Here is a 20,502-nt window from a genome sequence, read left to right as displayed (position 1 = left end):
CACTGCTTTCTGACCCCTAATTTTTTCACCAACAAAGGAATGATAATAAACAACCTCATTTTCCATACATATAGGTGCGCACAATGTAGTAAAGTCCTGATCTATATGCTTGTGATCTCTACCACTAGGAAAAACCCACATGGTCTCAAACTTTTGGTAGCCCCTTCTCCGGCATGCAAAGTTGGGGGCTCCATCACATCCTACAAGAATGGCATTATCCTTATACAGGCATCAGATAGCCAGCCTAAATTATTAGAAAAATTCTTTCCACTCATCAAGAAACTGTTGTCGACCCCTGACTCCTCTGCAGCCACATCCTTTCCTATTATATTTGACATCTCCAACACACCACCATCCACCACTGACTTTGTAAACGCTGCCCACCACGCTAGATCACCGACTCTTCCAACACCGAGAGTAACATTTCCGAACTTACATAATCAAACATCCCTCCCCTTCTCTTTATCGCTCCCTTCCCTTCAACCTCTTTCACCCCAATGCTGCTTCTCCTATGTCAACCAATGACACTCCCAGAACCCATCTCACGAGCTCTGCCTATCCTAATTCACTTTGTCATTCAAGCCACAATCCACCCTTTCTCATGCTTTCTCTCCAATATATCTGCACCCCAGCCTCACCCCCACACATATACCTCCATGTCCAATTCCTCAAGACTTGTCAACCCACCCCTATACCACACTAGATTCCAAAGTGGATGAGATTACAAAAAGCCACTTTCAAATTTGTCATATCATAACTAGTACAGAAAAGAAGTTATAAGACATTCTGTTCCGTGAGACAAAATCCAGCCTTCTAGCAGTCTCCTCTGATTGGTCAGCTCTAACTGGCCGCTTTGATTAAATGATAAGTGGTCTGGCCGAAGCAGAGGTTATTTGATGGTGGGAGCTCTGCAGCTGCAAAGGCCAGGCCACACAGGGGAAGGGGCAATAAAACAAGGGCTTCAAAGCAAGGCGGACAGTAAAGGAATGCCAGGCCTACATACCCCTACATCCTGTACCCTCAGCCAGATGGCAGGCTTAGGACAGGAATTTGTAGAGGTCAAGAAGAGAAAAGCTAAAGGAAAGGAGCTCAATTATGGGTTAGTTTAGCCAGCGCTTACTTCTCCGGAGAGAATTAATCCAAGTTGGATTTTGAAAGTGCATTGTTTTGTGGAACAAGAAGATGACATACTTTGGAAGAAACCATCATGCTTTTGGGAGGCACCTTGCATCGCCCTGCTTGTCTCCCTAGACACTGAATAAATATGTGAGAGCTGTATAGCCTCTATGGTCTGCTGTCTGAAACTGTAAGGAGAAGGACTGCCCTGCCCTGGTGGAATCTGGATCTGCGCCCAAAGGATTGCACTGTGAGTAACTGCTCTTGCTGCACAATCAGTACTACAACACTAAGGACTTTGCCTTACTTCAAGAAGGATTATGGAGGGGACTCCCTCTAAGCTTCAGGTTAACAGAGCCCACCTGCATTATCTTAATCAAGAGTCCCCCGACTAGAGTGAGTCCATTTGTCTTTTAAGGCTTTGGGAAGAAGCATTGTGGAAACTGTAGTCCAGAAATCCCAGAGATCATGTAGGGGATTACAGACATTTGCATTGGTGTTTTGGGCACTTGGAACTACAAGGAAACCTTCTGGAAAGACTTCTAGAAGTTTAGAGAAGTGTCGATAACTTTTGTGAAAAAGCTCGATAATGTGACTGACCCAACTTCAAGAGTCAAGCCGGCCACCTTAAACCGTGAGTGACTCAGCCTGCATTTCAGGTCTGTTCCACTAAAAGTTCCAGAGCTCCAGACTTCCAGGATTTGACCAGGGTCTTGCAGATACTCAAGCCGGCAAACCCACACCGAATCAGGCCTGACAAAGTGACTTGCCCGAAGTTGGAAGTAAAAAGTGTGAAGGTAATATTTAGACCGGGGCATCCCACTTAGTGTATCTGACCCGGGCTTCATCGTGGTTGGCTTAAACTTTGACTTTGCACTGGTCAAGTGCAAACAGGTGTCCCAAGTGAGCATCATATGTTTTTAGTCACTATAATGTGGTTAATTTTTTTTAATTCATATCTGCGGTTCCCTACATTGTTTTTTTGTGTTTTGGTGTTATTTTAAAGATAAGAATATTTCCTATTTTTATATATGGTTGTGGGATTTTTATTGTGTGTTGTGTTTTACTTGTTTAGTGTATCAATGTTTTTATTGCTTTATATACCTGTCTCCTAAGTCAAGCTGACTGCTCGCAGTCAGCTACCAAGGTTTGAGCAAGGGGCAAAATTCCTGAAAGCCTTACTTTGACCTTGTATTGTGTTGGTGGCTTTATACCTGGTGGTAGGTACATACTTACCCTTACCTATAACCCACTCTCCAACAGTGCCTGAGGCCTGTTCCTTGGTCAAAAGACAGTTGGGCTTTTTGTATTCCTCCGACACAGCCACCTACAGTGGAGTCCTTATGCCTGTCTGGATGGGCCACCACTGGCAGGATAAGATGGTGCAGCTGGGTGCAGCCCTTCTTACACTGAAGAAGGTTGTGTCCTGCCTCCACACAAAGGGCTGAACACCGTTAGTCATTAGTCTGGTGAAGGGCAGGGAAGGTCGGAAGTCTATGAACGTCAAAGGGAGACCTCTGGAAGCTTTTCCCACTTCAAAGGCAGAACTGGTTATAAAAATTGGACCTCAAACACTTCAGGTCCTGTGGATACTCTGCCATCAAGAAGGACTGTTGTGCTGACCGGAATGACTGCCACTTAATGGACTGCTGCTCTGAAGGACTGCTACCCCGCTGTGCTGACCTACTGTCTGCTGCCCTCTTGTTTGTCTGAGAAGGACTGGACCAGCATCTGACATAGGACTCCAGGGTGACATCAGGGGCTAGTTGACCGGCCTCCTGACTAATGAGGTATCGAGTTGTAGACAGAAAACTGCTATGGTACATTACATTTTCTTCTGATATACTTATGGGGTACATTTTGATGCAATAATGTATGTCTTCGCATGAAGAGGCAGGTGGGCTCATTTCAATAAATAAACCTGCTGTAGCTGTAAACGTATTTATCCTCTAAAGCAAATGACAAGTCTCTGTAAGTTCATTGCGAGCGAGCCACGTCTGAGGTGTAATCTCCGAATTAGAAACAAAGTGTATGACCTAGTAAGATTAGTTACAATAATAGTCATTGTAGTACTGATGATTTATTAGGTCAAATAAATCGGCTTTTATTTTGGCCTCATGAGATCATGGGTGGGAATCATTCAATTCTCCCTAACCATCTGGAAGTCTACTCGGTAGAACATCATTATATAGTTTTTTGCCCAATATCACTTTTGCAGTTTGACAACAACCAAATGTAAATTGATTTTGACCCAACCCAAAAAAAGAAGCACATCCCTAATGTGTGGGCTACATCGTGGATGAGTTTTGATCTTGTTCATAGTGAGAAGGACCTTCAGTCACCTGGATGAGTTTTGGTATTGTTGATGGTCAGATGCATTCAGTCACCAGGCACAACAAGGTTGCTTCCCATGTCTATTACATATTGCTCATACTAGGAATATGAGACAATATTTAAGTTATGGATTAGTGAATTTAAATATCTGAAATTCTATTTCATAACATTTTAGCTCACCTGCCTATATTAGTGATCATTCTTTAAGCACCAAATAGAACAGGTAACTAGCCTGAAAAAAACAAATGAAATACAGACTACCCCCCCTGTAAATTTCAATGGAAAGCCATAACTCAATCTTAGTTTCTTCTAGCTCGATCACAGCACTTCAGCAAAAGATATAATTTGCTCATCTTAAAGAAAAAATCCCCCTCCCCTTATTATTCTTTTATTTATTGAGAGTTTTAAACTCAAAATATATGGGCCAGATGGACCAATATTCTTCTGATAACCAAATATTTGTATGCAATGACCAGGGGACCATTAAGTTGGTTCATAAAAACACAGTCAGAATGAGTCTCAACCCTACCTAATAAATATTCATTCTGGCGTTAGCAAGTTGTGACAGTTCAATGTGCCACAATCACAGTAATAGTGGTGTGCAATGGTCCGAAGATAACAAAATCTGTGTTTGATTTCCAATAATGTATATTTTTCTTCATTCAGCACATTTTCCTTTAACAAGGCTGCATTTAAAAACAGGTTTTTTTTAAGGTTGATTTGGGAATAGGATCTGGTCGTCTGGACCACTGACTACTCTTGAACAAACTTTTCTTTTCATTCACAAACGGGAATGAGTCCTTAAGGGAGCCCTTCCCTTTTGCCGATGGATTGTCACCTCTTTGAGGTGTCAGTAATATTTCAACACTTTGTACCCTCATTTTGGTTACCAAGCATTGATATATAAGATATTGATTCAGTATTGGGAAGGATGACTATTGTAGGCCCCACCCAGATAATGAATCAGTATCTATTCAGCATCCCATTTTAGAAGATCGAATAACTTTTCCTACTCCTAAAATTCAATTAGTACACAGGGAAAAGCAATGTAATGGTTTCAAATGCTGAATCATAGTGTCATCTAGGGTCATATTCTACATTCGCCCCGGTGGTGCAACAGGCTGTGCACCAGTGTTGTGCTCCCTTCTGAAATACTGATAGAGCTGGCAGGCATATTGCACCACAGCTAACATAAGAGGGCTTTCCCTAATTTGTATTGGGGCGTCGCCCCATGTAGATGAGGGAATTACTTTGCCTCTGCATCCAACTCGTAATATTGACATGGCTGCAGTGGCAAGCATGCCCTTAGGAGGCACACTGAAAGTGTCCCACAAAAAGGTGGTGTCCTTTCAGTTTGCCTCCTTAAGGCAGCCCTATGGAGAGGAGCAAGGGGGTACCATGGACCCCCAGACATTCTCCGTCTGGTCGTTGCCGTGACTCAATGCACTCACCTGCATGGGTTGTCTATCCCTTCTTGAAAGTGCTGGCAGGTTGTTGCCTGCACTGTAAAACATGGAGTAGCTTTTAAACAGCTGTTTGGTATTTCACTTGAATGCTCTGCCCTGTGGGTGATGATGACAGAAGCAAAAGACCCACAAGAATGGGTCCTAGACTGATACGGTCTAGTGTTTGGAATACGTATATGGACGTCTCCCCACGTGGAAGATTACGCTTCCGGGTTGTGCTGACCGCGTGACTTTGAAAGGCATATTTTCTGTCTGTAACTCACTTAGAAGCCGAGATAGATGAGCCCCGTTTGAACCGGCAATGAAGGAAAGAATATCTTGACCACTCTGTCTAAGTTGGGTGAGTGTATAAACAGTATTGGCACTACTTTAAGTGTCCACCATTTGAGATATTTTCTTGGGCATGATGTCAATTGCTATCATGATCCCCATAGTGAGAGATTGGGTACTTTAAGTCCCCTGTTTTTAATCATATGCCTGTCATTGCTCTATGGGCAGGTATTAGGATGAAGCGTTAGGGCCGTAACAAAACAATTAGCTTAACTGTATCTATGTGGCTTGCTGATCTAAGACACAATATTTGTTTGAGGTACAATTATGGAGGTTATGCAAAATGCAGCACAGTTAGGTTTCATGGGGGCACATGCATCAACCTAAATACCAGTTGTAAATGGGTCGATTTGCAGAATTGACTCTTTTGGGACCAGTATTGAGGCAATTGAGCTGCATCAAACCAAAACCTATTTGCAATATAGGTAATCGCAAATTTTGCGATCACCTGAATTGCAAATGCTTTTAGGGAAACGTAAACTGTGATTCCCTATTTGGGATGCATTAAGCCTTTCCTAAATGAGACCTCGCATTTAGAAAACGTGAATTACCATCAACTGCAAGTGATGGTAATTTGCAAAAACTTTGAAAAATGAAGAAAAGTGTATTTTTCAAAGTGCCATTTGGTGCACATATATGCCCTCATATATGTGCCTCACATGTGCACAAATGCCAAATTTTGGGGTGCAGCAGGGGGACCTTTAAGCCCTCTATCACCCTTCAAATTGTGTTTGCAATTTGCGGGTACCTAATTGGTACTCGCAAATTTCAAATGACTTTCCATTCATTCCTATGGGCCTCTAGGACCATGGGAATGAATGGGAAGGTATTTCTTGATAATAAGTCACAATTTGCAAGTTGCTATTAAGGAATATGCATAAGTAAGTGCGATACCTAAAAAGCGATTTCTTAAAAATTGCTATTTAGGAATCGCAATTCCTTACTTTGATGCATGTGGCCCTCATGCTGAAGAAACTCTGGGTAACATGTAATTCCTAGTATGTTGTTGATAAAGGCCTCATGGCACCTCCCCATATGTCTCTATGGCCTGTTTGTGATTTAAGAATATAATAATATACAAATTTGGAGAATTGCCGATTAGTGAATGTAAAATTTGACGTTCAGCTGTAATATATACAATGATAGGTTTAACCTGTGAATGATTGGTAAGTGAACTGCTTCCCCTGTTTTATCCTGTACAGAAGTGACTGAAAAACGTATTGAACTGTATGGGGCTGTGACAAAAGGTGCGAGGGCATGACTGGATCTACTTCCTCGCGAATTTTGTAGCGTTGAAAAATGTGGAGTTACTGTCTATAGCAATTTTGAAAGGTTTGTGAACTCTGGAGAAAACTAGTATTGAACATTTGGGAATAATGCTTCCCCTATGTGTGTAGCGGTTCTAGACCGATATTAATTGTCGTTCTTGGACTCTTTTTACTTTAACTGATTACACTTGACTTTACACTGAAGAAAATCTTTGTTCTTCCAGATTGTTTAAAACATTATGGTATATGGATCACTGAGAATGAAATCTTTCAATATTTGAGCTTTTGTGTATACACTATTTGATCATCTTAGGTAGTAAGCCTAATATGGGTCTGTCTGCATGAGAAACAGCACCTTCATATTTTAGGGATTCAGTCTTTCTGTCTGGAGTTCTCCAAACAGAAGGTTGGACATGCACATCCATTTATTCATCTGTGGCTGTCCAAAATACCATACATTTTTTGGAACACTGGGGCGTATTATCAAGAAAGGTGATAAAATGATCGCCGATTTAGCGGCAGGAAACAGCTGCTAAAGCAGCAATAATGGGCTTGATAATATTTCCTTGTGAATTCCCATAGCAGCCCAGTGCTATTACAACGCAAGTCCTTACAAAGACTTGCGCTAGATGGTGCTCTAGACTAGGAATAGTATGATTTACTATTCGAACACCTTCCCTACTGTAGCACAAACTGGAGTTGAAATAGGAAATCATACTATTCCTAAGTCCAGCGCGCCATCTTGCGCGAGTTGTTGTAACGACTTGCACTGTAATGGCACTGCATGATAACAACGCAGTTGTTGTAACGACTGCGTTGTGAATGTATCACGGTGTAAAATCTGCATTGCAAAGGGCTACATTCGTTCATATCGTCTTGTTTTGTAAGGTGAGTTGTTCACATGTATGTAGGGTTTTATCACCGGCCAATTCCTCTCACAACATAGTTCTGGGTCACAGAAATCCACATGTGTGTGTTTTTTTAATGCGATTGTCAATATGATTGTCTTTGTAAATGTTTGTATGTTTATATGTAATTCTGTATAGTTGTATGTATATATATATGTTTTTGTTATGCTTGCAGCCCTGATGAAGCTTTTTTCAAGGTGAAACCCGTTGTGAGAAAAAAAAAAGAAAACAATTAATGAAGTAAAGCTAAGAAATGAACTCATCAACCAGGACTTGCGAATGCGTATTTACTCATCTCTTGATTCTATGATATTTAATAATTGACTGTGGTTGCCTCTCTTTCTGTTTACAATTCTTTGTAATATTCTGCACTGTCCCTGTTTGCACCTGGCACACGTTTTACAAGGTGCGCCATAGCACAAACAAGGAAAATATACTATATTCATAATAGCAGCTACTCCTATATATATATTTTTTGTTTAAATCTGTTTTATTATGTGTCCCACAATGTTAACAAGTGTTTGCAAGATAATATCCAGCATTTCATTACCACCACAATTAGAGTCTGCAGGCAGTGACGCACAGTGCTCACAAACAATCTTGAGGTGGCCTCTATGTTTTCTGATGACCCTATAGCCACAGTTCCATAAGGACCACAACATATGCGTCGATTCAGCAGAGGTAAAGTCCACAATGCCGTCATAATGTGGATCCGGTAACATATTATGCAGAGTGTTACAGTTCATACACCGTGTGTGAATGCACATATGTTATATAGAAACAAACAGTAACTAAAAAAAAGACCCAACCAAACACAGCAGCTGAAATCGACTTCTATTTACCCACTTTCACTTTGCACTGAGTCCCCTCACCTTCCCCTCTTGTAACTACACCTGTCGCCCCCTCTCCGCCCCATTCCTCACTCCCCTTCTCACATCTCTCCGCAAAGCTGCTACGTCAGCCAATACCCAATTGCATCACTACTCAGCCAGTAGATAATATAATTTACCTGTGGGACGGGAGGAGGGTGCCCCCACCCCTTCTCAAGTTGCAGGGGAGTCTCCCCCAGCTTGCGGCCACTGTTCTAAGTTGTCCCCTTCCATGTGCATCAGGCCTTGAGACCCTCTGGGTATGTAGCGCGCTATATAAATCCTTTGAATTTGAATTTTGAATTTGAACCCTCCCATTGCGCTGCTATCGGCGTCTTACGCAAGCCCAGTGTTTCCTCCTGTATGATGGCAATTCCTTCTGCTTTAGCCTATGCTATGAGGGAATACCTCCATGCCCTAATGTGTGGTGGGGATTGCGACTTCCATCTCTTTGTTAAGAGGCGCTTGGCAATGATTAGCCCAAGGTCGAAGAAGCGAGAAGTGACTTTTGTGGACGGGGTCCTACTGAATTGGTGCAGTAAGTAGGTAGGCCATTCAAATGGTATATTGCGACTTGTACATGCACCCAGTGCTTCACTAATAGTCCGCCAGTAGGTGTGTAGTGTTTGACAGCCCCACAGCATGTGCACCAGGCCAGCGCCAACCTCCTCACAATGGGGACTGGCTGCATCCGCACTGTGAAAGTACCTATTGATCTTTTCAGGGGTGATGTATGCCCTGTGAACTTTGAATAATTGAATTTGATGGAACCGCATATTTCTGGGAATTCTCTTAGGGCGATTCAATATCTTTTCCCAGTCTCTATCCTCCAGCTGCCTCCTCAGGTCTTCTTCCGACCCACGTCTAGAAGAGGGTAATTTTATCGCTGCATGCATGCGAAGGGATGCCGCGAACGACCGTATTAAGTGTCGGCCTCGACCCATTACATGTAGATATTGTATGGTGAAGTGTTGCCTCGGCTTCTCCAACATATCTCCCCATCTAGAGGCCAGTGTGGTGATCAAAGAGCGGTGTCTTAAGAAGTGTCCCTGTGGTAGCCCCTGCTCTTCGGTAAGCAATTAAAATGGCAGAAGCATGCCATCCCGGTACAAATCTCCCAGATTCTGTATGTCTGCTTCATGTCACTCCAGAAGCTCCAGGGACGTGAGCACTCCAGGCCCACTGGGAGAGCCCGCTAGTGGTATGGCAAGTGCATAAGGGACTAGGTCTCTAATAACGTACAGGCAGCGACGGAAGCATTTGTAGGCCACCGCTAGGAGGAGGGGAGCCGGTGTTGGTAACTTGGCAGCCGGGTGAAAGAGCCCCTTAATGGAATCCAAAGAGAAAGGAGGGGCTGTGGTAGCCATATCTTCACTGCCCCTGTCCGTGAGCAATCGGGCTATCCACTGCAGTTGAGCTGCTAAACAGTAGTGCTCAAAACAAGGTGCAGCTAGGCCCCCCTGATCAGTGGGCAAGTATAACTTCGCTAGCGCTATCCTATGGCGCGCATTACCCCAAAGGAAGTCTCTGAGGAGCTGCGGAAGGACCACCATTTTAGACAGCGCCACCCTGCCTGTGGCTGTGAGAGGAAGCGACTTCCAGAAGTTCATTTGTGACTTGATGGCGTCATCGCACGACCTAAATTACCATCAAAGAGGTCAGCCGGTTCACTGTAGATCTGAATTTCCAGATAGCGGATCGTGTCAGACTTCCACTGCACTAACGCACCAGCCAGGACATAGCCCGGGTCCTGAATGTCCTCTCCGAATGCATATAAACAGGATTTACTGGTGTTCACCCGGAGTCCAGAGAGAGCAGCAAAGTCACACAAGATGTCTTCTAGCCAAGCCGAAATAGCCCCCACATCACTCACAAAAGACGTTACAGTGAGACCTGATGTGTTGCATCTCGCAGAGGTATTCCCACACCTAATGCTGTTCGCAGGGCCACTACCAAAGGCTCGATTGCCATCGCGAACAGGAGCCACGATAGTGGGCAGCCCTACCTAGTTCCCCTACATATCGGGATGCATTTGGAAATAAATGATCCTAATAGCACCCGGACTGTGGGATTGTGGTATAACAGGCCCACCATTTGTAGAAACCCCAGCCTAAATCATAACATAACAACACCGCTGCCAGATAACTCCACTCCAAGCAGTCAAATGCCTTCTCAAGATCTAACACCAGGCACCCCACCCTGGGCCATTCCTTCCCACTGTCTGCCGCAAACTGAAAGAACCTCCGCAGATTCAATGACGTACTGCGCTTAGGCACAAACCCATTTTGGTCAGTATGGACCAACTCAGGGACCAGCGGTGCCAGGCGTTCCACCAGCAGCTTAGAGAAAATGTTGTAATCCGCATTCAGGAGTGCCAAGGGCTTGTATGACCCCAGGCTTTCGGGATCTCTGCCCGGCTTGAGACAGAGACAGCAGGTAAGCCTCCCGCATGGACGATGGCAACCCGTTGTCCGTCAAGGCCTTGGAGTAGATAGTGTGCAGACGCTGGGTCAGAATGTCCCGGTGAGCTTTGTAGTACTCAGCGGGCAGGCCATCCGGACCCAGCGTCTTCCCGGATGCCATGGACCCAATCAACCCCCTATTTCTTCCAAAATAAGGGGAACATTAAGGACATCCTGATGTGCCCTGGAAGCAACTGGTAGCTGAAGTGATGCGAAAAATCTTTCCAGGTCAGATTCGGAGCATCGCCCCCTAGATTGGTACAGTCGTGTGTAATGTTCCGTCAACACCCTGTGTATCTCCCTTTGCGTGTAGACCAGGGAGCCCTCTGGCATGTGTAGTGCCCCGATTGGTGCATGCGTACTCTCCTGTTTCAACAGCCAGCGCAGTAGTCCGCCTGCCCAGTCTGCTTTGGCGTGTGTGCGAGCTGTGTGAGCAGCATAGTTATGGCAGCGCAATTTCTCCATAAGGTGTGCATGCTGTGTCCACCCCCACCCTCTCTGTCTCTTTGGCGTTGGAGCAGCTGCATTTCCAGTTTTGTGAGCGCCAAGGATAGTTGCTTACGCAGATTCCGCGTGGCCCCAAGACAGTGCCCCCTAATAGCTACTTTCGAAGCTTCCCACTCCACTAGTGCAGAGCTCGCGGTCCCCTCGTTGTGCTCAAAATATTACAGGGCAGCTGATTCCAGTGATGCACAGAATTCTGGGTCCTCCAGTGCAGCAGGCTGGAGGCGCCAGGTGGGTACGGGGGGGGGCGACCGGGATCCCAATTCAGTCAGAGCCATAAGGGATTATGATCGGAGTGCGTCCTACCTAGGTATTCCGCTATCTCAACCAAGGGGACAAGAGCCTGGGAACCCAAAACCCGATCCAACCTCACATGTAAACCATGAGCTGCATAAAAATAGGAGTAAATGCGGTCTGTAGGATGCAACATACACCATATATCCCGTACTGCCCAGTACGTCAACCAATCTGCAAGCGCCTGCGCATTGGAGGTTGCAGCCGTTGACCGAAGGGGCGGGAAGGATCTGTCCATGTGCACATCGATGACTGCATTAAAGTCCCCTCCCAACAGCCAGGGCAGCCCAGCGTAAGGTGCCAGTCTTAAGGATAGTAGTGCTAGGAACGAGGGTTGGTCTGTGTTTGGGGCATATATAGAGCCTAAAAGAACCAGCTGTCCATTAAGTGTACCCTTCACTAAGGTGTATCGCCATCAGAGTCTTTCACAGTGTCCTCGCAAACAAATGGGGTACCTGCCCTTATCCAAATGATTGTGCCCCTCGCATGAGCTAAGTATGTTGTGCCATAAATGTACCCTCTCCAGCGCCTACGCAGCCTATCTAGTTCTAGCTGAGTCATGTGTGTTTCTTGCAGCAGTGCAATTGCAGCAAAGTGTGTCGCTGTAAATAAGCATAGATGGATTAACAGCGCCTAGGCATGTAAATACCACGTATATTCAATGTGATTATATCAGACCTCGCCAATCCTGCTTGTAATGATCAATAGGGATACCAGGACAGGGCCTCAGGAGGAGCATCTCGTGGGGCACAGGGGCTCAAGGAAGGTAAGTGTGTCAAACTGCTGCACTGGATAGAACCACAGAGAACTAACAGTAAACAACTGAACATCTGGAGCAGTCATTTCGTAATGGTCGTCAAAACTGTTAAAACACAGATAAATCCTGAACTAAGGCAATGTGTTACCTATGGGAGTTGCTTGTTAGCGATAGTATGTTTTGGCCTTCTCCTTTGTTATGAATGTGTTTAGTGTGCCAACTATCTGAGCTACAGAAATGGACATATGCACAGAACCTCTAGTAGAGCCACGTTTGTTCAGAAACAGGTATCCCACCAAGGCATCAGCTCAATGTGAGGGATGTGTGATGCGCAGCCTAACGGTACCTACCCCCTCCAGTGTACCAGCCAGCCAGATTATACAGTACAGTAAATGGCATTCTACTCACGTGACTAGTCCGCATTAAAGTACAGCAGTCCCTCCTTTCATGCAATGATGTCATCAGCCGTTTCCGGGGAAGTCACTGGCAGACCTAGCTCTTCAGAGATTACAGTGGATGGTGATGAGGAGCCGCTGGATACCAACACCAATTTACTCCTTCGGCGAGACGAGCAACGACCGGAACCTGCACCACCAGGCTCTGCAATCACATGGATGTACCCGCCCGTTTGATCCACCATTTCCCTGACGGCCACTCCACAACTGTTTCTGCGCCTGTACACCGGGTTGGAATTATCACCGGTTCTGCGATACCCCTTTCGACGAGATTTCAGCCCTGAAGAGTCACAGACATTGATCTGTTGTCGAAACACGTGTCGGCTGGCATTTGTTTTTCTTATGAACATCTCAACATAAACAACTCCCAAGAAAACCACTGGTGTTGACTATAACATTTCTTTCAACATTGTATCAACTGTTAATCATACATGTGTGCCCAGGATATGCTCATGGATACCAACATAGCTTGTCTGTCACAGTCAGTCCGTTCACGAGGATGTGGGGATCAAAGGGTCGCACCTGCCTCCAGCACGTCTCGTCGTTCCTTCCTCATGTGATCTAGGGTAGGAGCCGAGGCCCCTGGGCTGGTCGTCTTCAGTTGTCCCCTCCATTGCCGCGGTCTCCTGCTTGATAGATTGTCGCCATGAGTGCCCGAAGACCGCACGCCAGACCACAATCCGGACTCCTGCAGCCAGTCCCACGCCTCCTCAGGGGAGTCAAAGAAGCCGGCCCCATCCTCTGTGACCACTCGTAGCCGGGCAGGGAACAGCCGCGAATAGGGGAGCTTCAGGGCTCAGAGCTGACTTTTCACCGCTGTGTAGTTGTTCTTAAGCCGCTGCACAAGAGGTTACATTTTCCAAGTTTCCCGAAGCACCGCATCCCTGTCCCTGTAGTTGAGCAGTTTGAATATGAAGGGACGCGGTCTGACTCCAGGTTACGGCTTCTGCGCCGGGATACGGTGAGCCTGTTCGACCAAGAACTGCTCAGACAAGGTTCCCTGGGGCAGCAGATCTCGCAGCCAGCGTTCCGTGAATTGCTCTGGGTTCCTACCTTCCTCGCCTTCCGGTAGGCCCACCACGCGAATATTGTTGCAATGGGAGCGTCCTTCTGAATCTTTTGCCCGATCTTCCAGTATGTGGACACGGTCTATCAATTCCTGAAGCGCTGCAGCATGAATTTGCATCATGGGCTGGAGCTCCTTCAAGGTTTGGTCGTATGTGGCAACTCTATCAGCGAGCTTCTAATGATCTGCATGAAGCAAAATGAAGTCCGAGGTGATTTTGTCGATTCTGGTCTCCAGGGAGGTCCTAGTGTGTGCTCCACCGTCACGAGGACAAAGTCCATTTTGGCCACTAGGGCCACGGACGCTGGCTCCGGCATCTCTTCCGCAGTACCCCGCACAGGATCAAGGCTGCAGCCCTTAAGTATCCTTGCTGTGTCTTGGCCCGTATCTGGCCCATCACCAGTTGCTGCGCTGTGGGCATTCAGTGGCAACTCTCTCCGCGCCTCCGGTGTGTCGTGACTGAAACACTATACCCTGGGGCCTGTGTATCTCTTTTGCCAGTACAGCCCACCAGTCGACAAATAGGTCCCACCTACCTGTAGTGGTGGCGCACCCAGTGCCAGTGGCGTACGCATCTCAGAACAGGCAAGACATAGCCAATATCAGGTCTCCAGCAGGCAGCGGTACAACATCAGAAGCATCCTGGTGAGGGAAAAGATGAGGCACTACTACTGCCTCCTTCGGGTAATGTCTCATACTTGTGCCCCTCTGGTCATTATTATTATTGTTATTGTATTTCTTATATAGCGCCAGAATCGACCCCCGAAGGGGTGTCTCCACGCTTGCCTTGGGAACCCGTCCTGGTTTTTCCCTGTGAGATAGCCCCTACAGGGCATCCCCAAGGTGAAAGCCAGGCATCCCGCCGCGGGGGGCCGTTGTGGAGATTAAGCAAGCCTAATGCCCAGAGTTGCAGAGTGTGAACCCATGATTAGGTCAGGCACCGAAGCGAGAATTATCGAGTCCGTGGACATTTGAGCTCAACACCCTGCCGCGTCGGGAATCGAACCCTGGTCCCGGGTCTGACCTCTGCTTCAGGGTCTGCCTGCTCTAACCAGTGAGCCACACTTCTCCTGCTCAATCTCAATACTTGCTTCAGTCCGGGGCCGCACCGGTAGCCTTTGTGCAAATCGAGTCCCACTGCTACTTCTCCTGTCGCGCTGCCAGGCCACTGTAAGGTCAGCGGCTCCTCACATGATCCCACCGGGTCCAACTGCTCCGCTCCACACTCGTCTCCGCTCCTTTGTGCCCTCACAGGGTCCCACAAGGTCGTCTCTAACCTGTCAGAGGATTGTCCCCAGAGTGACCCTAATAACAATCTGCTCCTAATAACTGTGCAGTGGTACCTGCCAAGTTCCTCACCACTCTGTGGGGCCCCCCAACAATTCCAAGCCTCTCCCTCACAGCGGCCGCCTCAGCCCTGGGCAATCTTCTCGCTGCACCTCCACCCGCTGCACTCAGCCACAGTACCAGGGTCCACACATGGGGTGTCTGTAGCGTTGCCTGTCTCCTGCAGGGGATAAACTCGAACAGAGGCGCAACACCACAGCCACTGCGCCCGTAACTCTGGGCGCGTTGCACTCCAACACCAGGTGTGTCCGTCACCTTCAGCCCCAAATGCCGGTAAGCGCGTGTCGTCTCTTCTTAGTCCCCGGCCTCCACACACCAGCAGGGAGGACAGGGGTATACCACAGTGGAGCACCGAATCTCCAAAGGTCAGGGGGAGCTCCTCCGTGCCTGTAGGCTACTCCAGAAGCCACCTGGGTCTCACAGGTCTTCATAGCTCTTGAGGCCTCACCCCATCCAGTTGTGCAGGACCCCAGGGGACACCAATCCTTTTCCCACGCCTGCAGCTAGAGGACCACACACTGTCTACGCCATGTAGTCACTGACCCCACTCAGCCCACAGCTCCTGGATATGCGAGTGGTGCACCTGTAGTCCCCAGCTATTATCACAGTGGGCAGACGGGGCGAGAGCCTGCTGCCTCCTCTGTAGTGCTCAAGTGCTTGGCCGTCCCTGGCACCAACACGGGGGTGTGTCCCCCTCACCCAGCCTCCGCTGCCTTGCAAGGGTGCCCCCCGTGCACAACTTCACCATTCACTTGTTGCTGTGGCTTGAGGGGCTCCGTAGCAGGGCACCGGAATGTCAGCGTTGAGGGAACACTCCTGCTGCCAAGGCTAACCTACTTCTGGGTTCCGGCACCATTATAGTACTGACAGCGCTTGCAGTGTGCCAGTCCTGTGCACAAAATGTCCACGCGCGGCCCGTCTGCCAGCAGCGCCACGCGTTTGTCAGCAGCAGTACTCCGCGACCCGCCGGTCAAACCGCTAAATACGGCTCTTCCCAGACTCAGCGCGCTCACCGGCATCCAGGCTCCGGTATCAACTTCACAGTCGGCACTACCAGGAGAAATATACCGGGTAAGCGGGGAGCAAGGTACGGAGCACTATCTAGGTGCGTCCGCCATGTTGCCCTGCAGGCCACGCCCCACTCCTATATTTTTTATAAGGCAATAAATCATTTCAGATTTGCATTTCCACAAATCTAAAGCATTGGTATGTATAGATCTCAAGCAAAACTTCTATTGTTTATTTCAGTTTCTGAATCTCATAACTCAATGCTATGATATAGCAGCATGGTTACCGTTCATAATTTCCTTCCAGGCCAGGCTGACAGGTCGCTCTGAGTGCCGGTCAGCTCTGCTTGGCTGCTTTGAATTTAAGCAGAAAGCACAGCAGCTGGAGGGGGATGGGAGTCAGGGAAGGTGCAGGGGGTTGGTCAAGGACACCAGCTGAGATTTTTATTGACCTTTGACATGGTGAACGAAAGCCATATTATGTATGGATCTCCTACTACAATAGCAGTTGAAATCATGTGTATATTATTTTAGGACACATAAATAAAATAAAATTATAGGTGGGCAAAAAGAGAATGATAAGGAGGTTTTGCACTTTTGGGTTCTGAGTGACATCATAGACAACTCAAGCTTCACTCTGGTTGTTTATTTGATGTCAGGTAAAAAACATCCCCGTAAGTCACTATTTTCCAGCTTTAGTTCTATATATGATGCATTGCTTCATCTGTTTTTTCCCTCAAACTACTTATGTTTTGAATTACAAGCATGGAAGGCTTGTTCATCTTTCACAATACATGAACCTAATTGCTTTTCTATGTCATTGCGAATAGGTGGCTCAACAAAGGAACCGAGTCAGTCTATGAATGGAAGGAAGAATATTAGCCCTACATCTCATTAGAAGAGCAGATATAACCAAGAGCATTTTTAAAGGGACAATGAGAAAATCTTTTTCAAGAGTCTGATTCAGAAAGGTATTTTTGAAGGTTGTAAAGCTACTGTAGGCAGATTTAAATATATGTACGCCATGCCTTTTATAATAGAATTTAAAAAATATTTAAAGTTACACACATGTCTGAAAATTAGATAATCAGGTAAGGACTATGAACAGAAAATATACCTATGGCAGGTGATTCATAAGGACCCCGTAACTCGTTTTCTTTTCTTCTCCATATAAAATATTTTGTACCTGTGGAGATAGCTGGGCCTCCAAACAAATTGTATATAGGAAGATGCCACAGAATTCGCAAACACATTTTGAGCACTTACTCCAGTGGTGTAACAATAGCCCCTGCAGCCCCTTTGGAGCGGGAGGGCTGAGCTCCAGGGGGCCCCCTCTAGCATTGTGCACAGACAGCGCACCCCTGGCCTGAGAGCTCCTGAATGGGTCTGGAGCAGTAGGGCCCCTCCATGTACTTTGCACCCATTACGTTGTGTTACACCACTTACTTACTCAAGTTTTTTTCAAGAGATTCAAGTGTGTAGATTTGATGTAAATGTCGATTGGACATATTTCATGACATCCCATGAATGTACAAATTCGGGGGCAGAAACTACATTTTTGAACAACAGAACCCAATGCCACTTCCTTCATTGGACACACACAGATTCACACCTCTCCATACTAGCAGAAAATGCGCCACACTGGAGTATTTCCCACTATAAGGTTTGCCCTATACATTAATTTCTTGCATCTACGAGACACTTGAGAGTGTAAAAAATGTAGAGAGTCAGTGCCCATAAGCTCAAGGGAGATCTACATGAATCCGAGCAACTGAGAGTTCTTGCATTTTCTAATAACATTTTAATATTTTGACTGTTTCTCCGGAACTTGTAATGGATGGTTAGTTTGAAAACTTAGAGTATGTTGCATCAAATTGTGTTTCTTTTACTCTTTTACTACATTTTTGTTATTCGCTGGAATTGCCTATAGAGCTAGGTGAAAAAAAGCATTAACAGAGGGATATTGTGCACCAATGCCGGGAAACAGTGAGCAGCACAGTGCACATTTGCACCGAGATTTGCTCATACTAACCAGATAAAAAACTAGATTATATTCGAGTGACAATTGTGCAAATGACAGTGAAATATTGCTATGAATCGCTGTAAAATGCTATGCACACCAGCACAGGTGCAAAGTATCCATCACCTGCTCAGTTTACATGATCTGACCTATACAGTGCTCCGAGATTATTTTCATATTTTTTCAATTTTTTCTAATTTTCTCTCTTCCTGAAGCCTGGTGGTAAGAAAATGTACCCAGTACAATCAATATGCCTTGTATATCCTTATAACTGTCCAATTATTAAAAATATGTAATGGCTCAGACCCCAGAAAACCCTTTCGGAATATACCCTTACTATTGCAAGACAGCATGAATAAAGGAATTGAAGGAATTTCTTCTCCCAGCCTGCCTATATTCCATAAAACACAATGTTGTTGTTGTAGAGTCATAGCATGAACACGGTCTAGTGTTCAGGAGTGATGTAACCCACTTTACACCCACCCACCACAGACGTCCTGGTGTCACATGACGCTGGCAATAAAAGGGGCCGAGCGCACGTGCTCGTGGCCATTCCCACTACCCCTAACTGGTGTCTGTGTGCACATCATTGCTGCTATCTACCATGCGGGCCTAGGGCCCTCCCCAACACTACACTAGCGACGAGGCCGGTAGTGTAGCCCATGCGTGCCACTACTCTGTGCTCATTTACGAGAAAAAGGGGAAGAGAGCTGCCCGCCTAGAGGGCATCCCTGCAGCAGGGCGCAGCGCGCCGAGAAGCCGGTGGGCACATCCGAGCCCCACAGCGGACCGCCCAGAGCCCACCTGCGACGACCGCGAGGCTGAAAAACCCCACCGGAGAGGTGCAGGGGCCGGGCGGAGCCCACCCGCCGCAACCGTGACGGAGCATCTAGCCCGCTGGCCGAAGGTGAGCCCCAGGGGCGAAGTGCCCGCCATGAACTGTGCCAGTAAATAAGCAGCGCCAGCGGAGCCCACCCGCGGCCTGCCCCAGTCGTCCCCTGCCCCCACCGCGTGCGTGCTTAGAAGCGGCGGGGCACAAAGACTGAAGACGGCGTGAAACACAGTGCGGCCGGACCCGCAATCACCAAAAACAACGAGGGGGAGGGAGCGGAGTAGCTAACCGCCTCCCGACCCCCCTCGCAATGTGATCCGGGCCAGCGGAGCCCACCCGTGGCCCGCCGGTAGCGCCCCCCCCAAAGGAAAGAAACTGCAGAGCCAACGGAGCCTACCCGCGGCCTGCGACGTCCGTGGCAGGTCTACGCCGCGCAGCGTGTGGAATGTGAAGCTGCTGCGGCGGGAGACCGGAGCCTCATCAGCATTTAAAAAAGGCAGAGCCGGCGGAGCCTACCCGCGGCCTGCCTCAAGCACCCCCCGCCTAGGGAAGAGTGACTGGAGCGACGCGCTCCCCCCCCCCCCCGCCAGAGCAAAGAAGCATCGGCACACCCCCCCCTGCCCGCGTGAGGACTGCAGAAAGCTGCCGCGGGCCGGGAGGGCTGAGGAAAGTGAAGGCAGGACAGGCGCCGGCAACAGGAGTGTGCCCCCACCTCCTCGTTTCCCCGGCAGGACAATAAAGCGCTTGTAAGCGGCCAACGCCGCCGAAGCTAACTAACTGTGCCCCAGGGACCCTGGCTGCCAAAACACTCACAAAATAGAGAAAGTGTAAGTGCCGGTGCACCCGGCAAGAACCTGAACATGTGCCCCTCTGCAGCAATCAACCAACTGTGAGGCGCCTGTGCCTTTCTGCCCCCAAAAGTGAAAAGGAAAGAGACTCACCGGGAGGACAGTTTGAAACAAGTTCCCAGCAGCAGCCCCAGCCCCCTGTGCACTGAGTGAAACAGTAGAGTGCACCTCAGGGAAGACAAGACCCACAAGACAGGCTGCTAACAAATCCAGTAACACTGCCACCCAGTGGCCAAAAGCAAAAGTGCACTTACATCCACCAGTACTAAAACAAGCATTGTACAACGCAAGAGAAATTAGCAGCATCTAGAGGCAACAGACTGAGTAGCGCCCCCAGGGAAAGCATCTGAACTCCCGCAGCAAGAAAGTGCACAACAGCGCAGAAGACACCCACACACACCAGCAAGGAGTCGGCGGCTGCCACTTCCAACGCGACGTGGGAAGAGGCGCGAACGTCTCACTCAACATCCAAACACTGACGTCTGGAGGAAACGACTGCCAAGCACTGGAAGAACGTCCAGGGAAAAGACTGCCGCGATCAAAGGACGGAGAGAGCAGCGACGCCTTGTGGCCACAGGCGCTCACCGCAGCATCAACTACTCCCGCCAACGGTCCAAAG

Source organism: Lissotriton vulgaris, chromosome 4_1 (assembly GCF_964263255.1).
Source record: "Lissotriton vulgaris chromosome 4_1, aLisVul1.2, whole genome shotgun sequence".
Taxonomy (NCBI): Eukaryota; Metazoa; Chordata; class Amphibia; order Caudata; family Salamandridae; genus Lissotriton; species Lissotriton vulgaris.
This window is presented reverse-complemented; position numbering follows the sequence as displayed.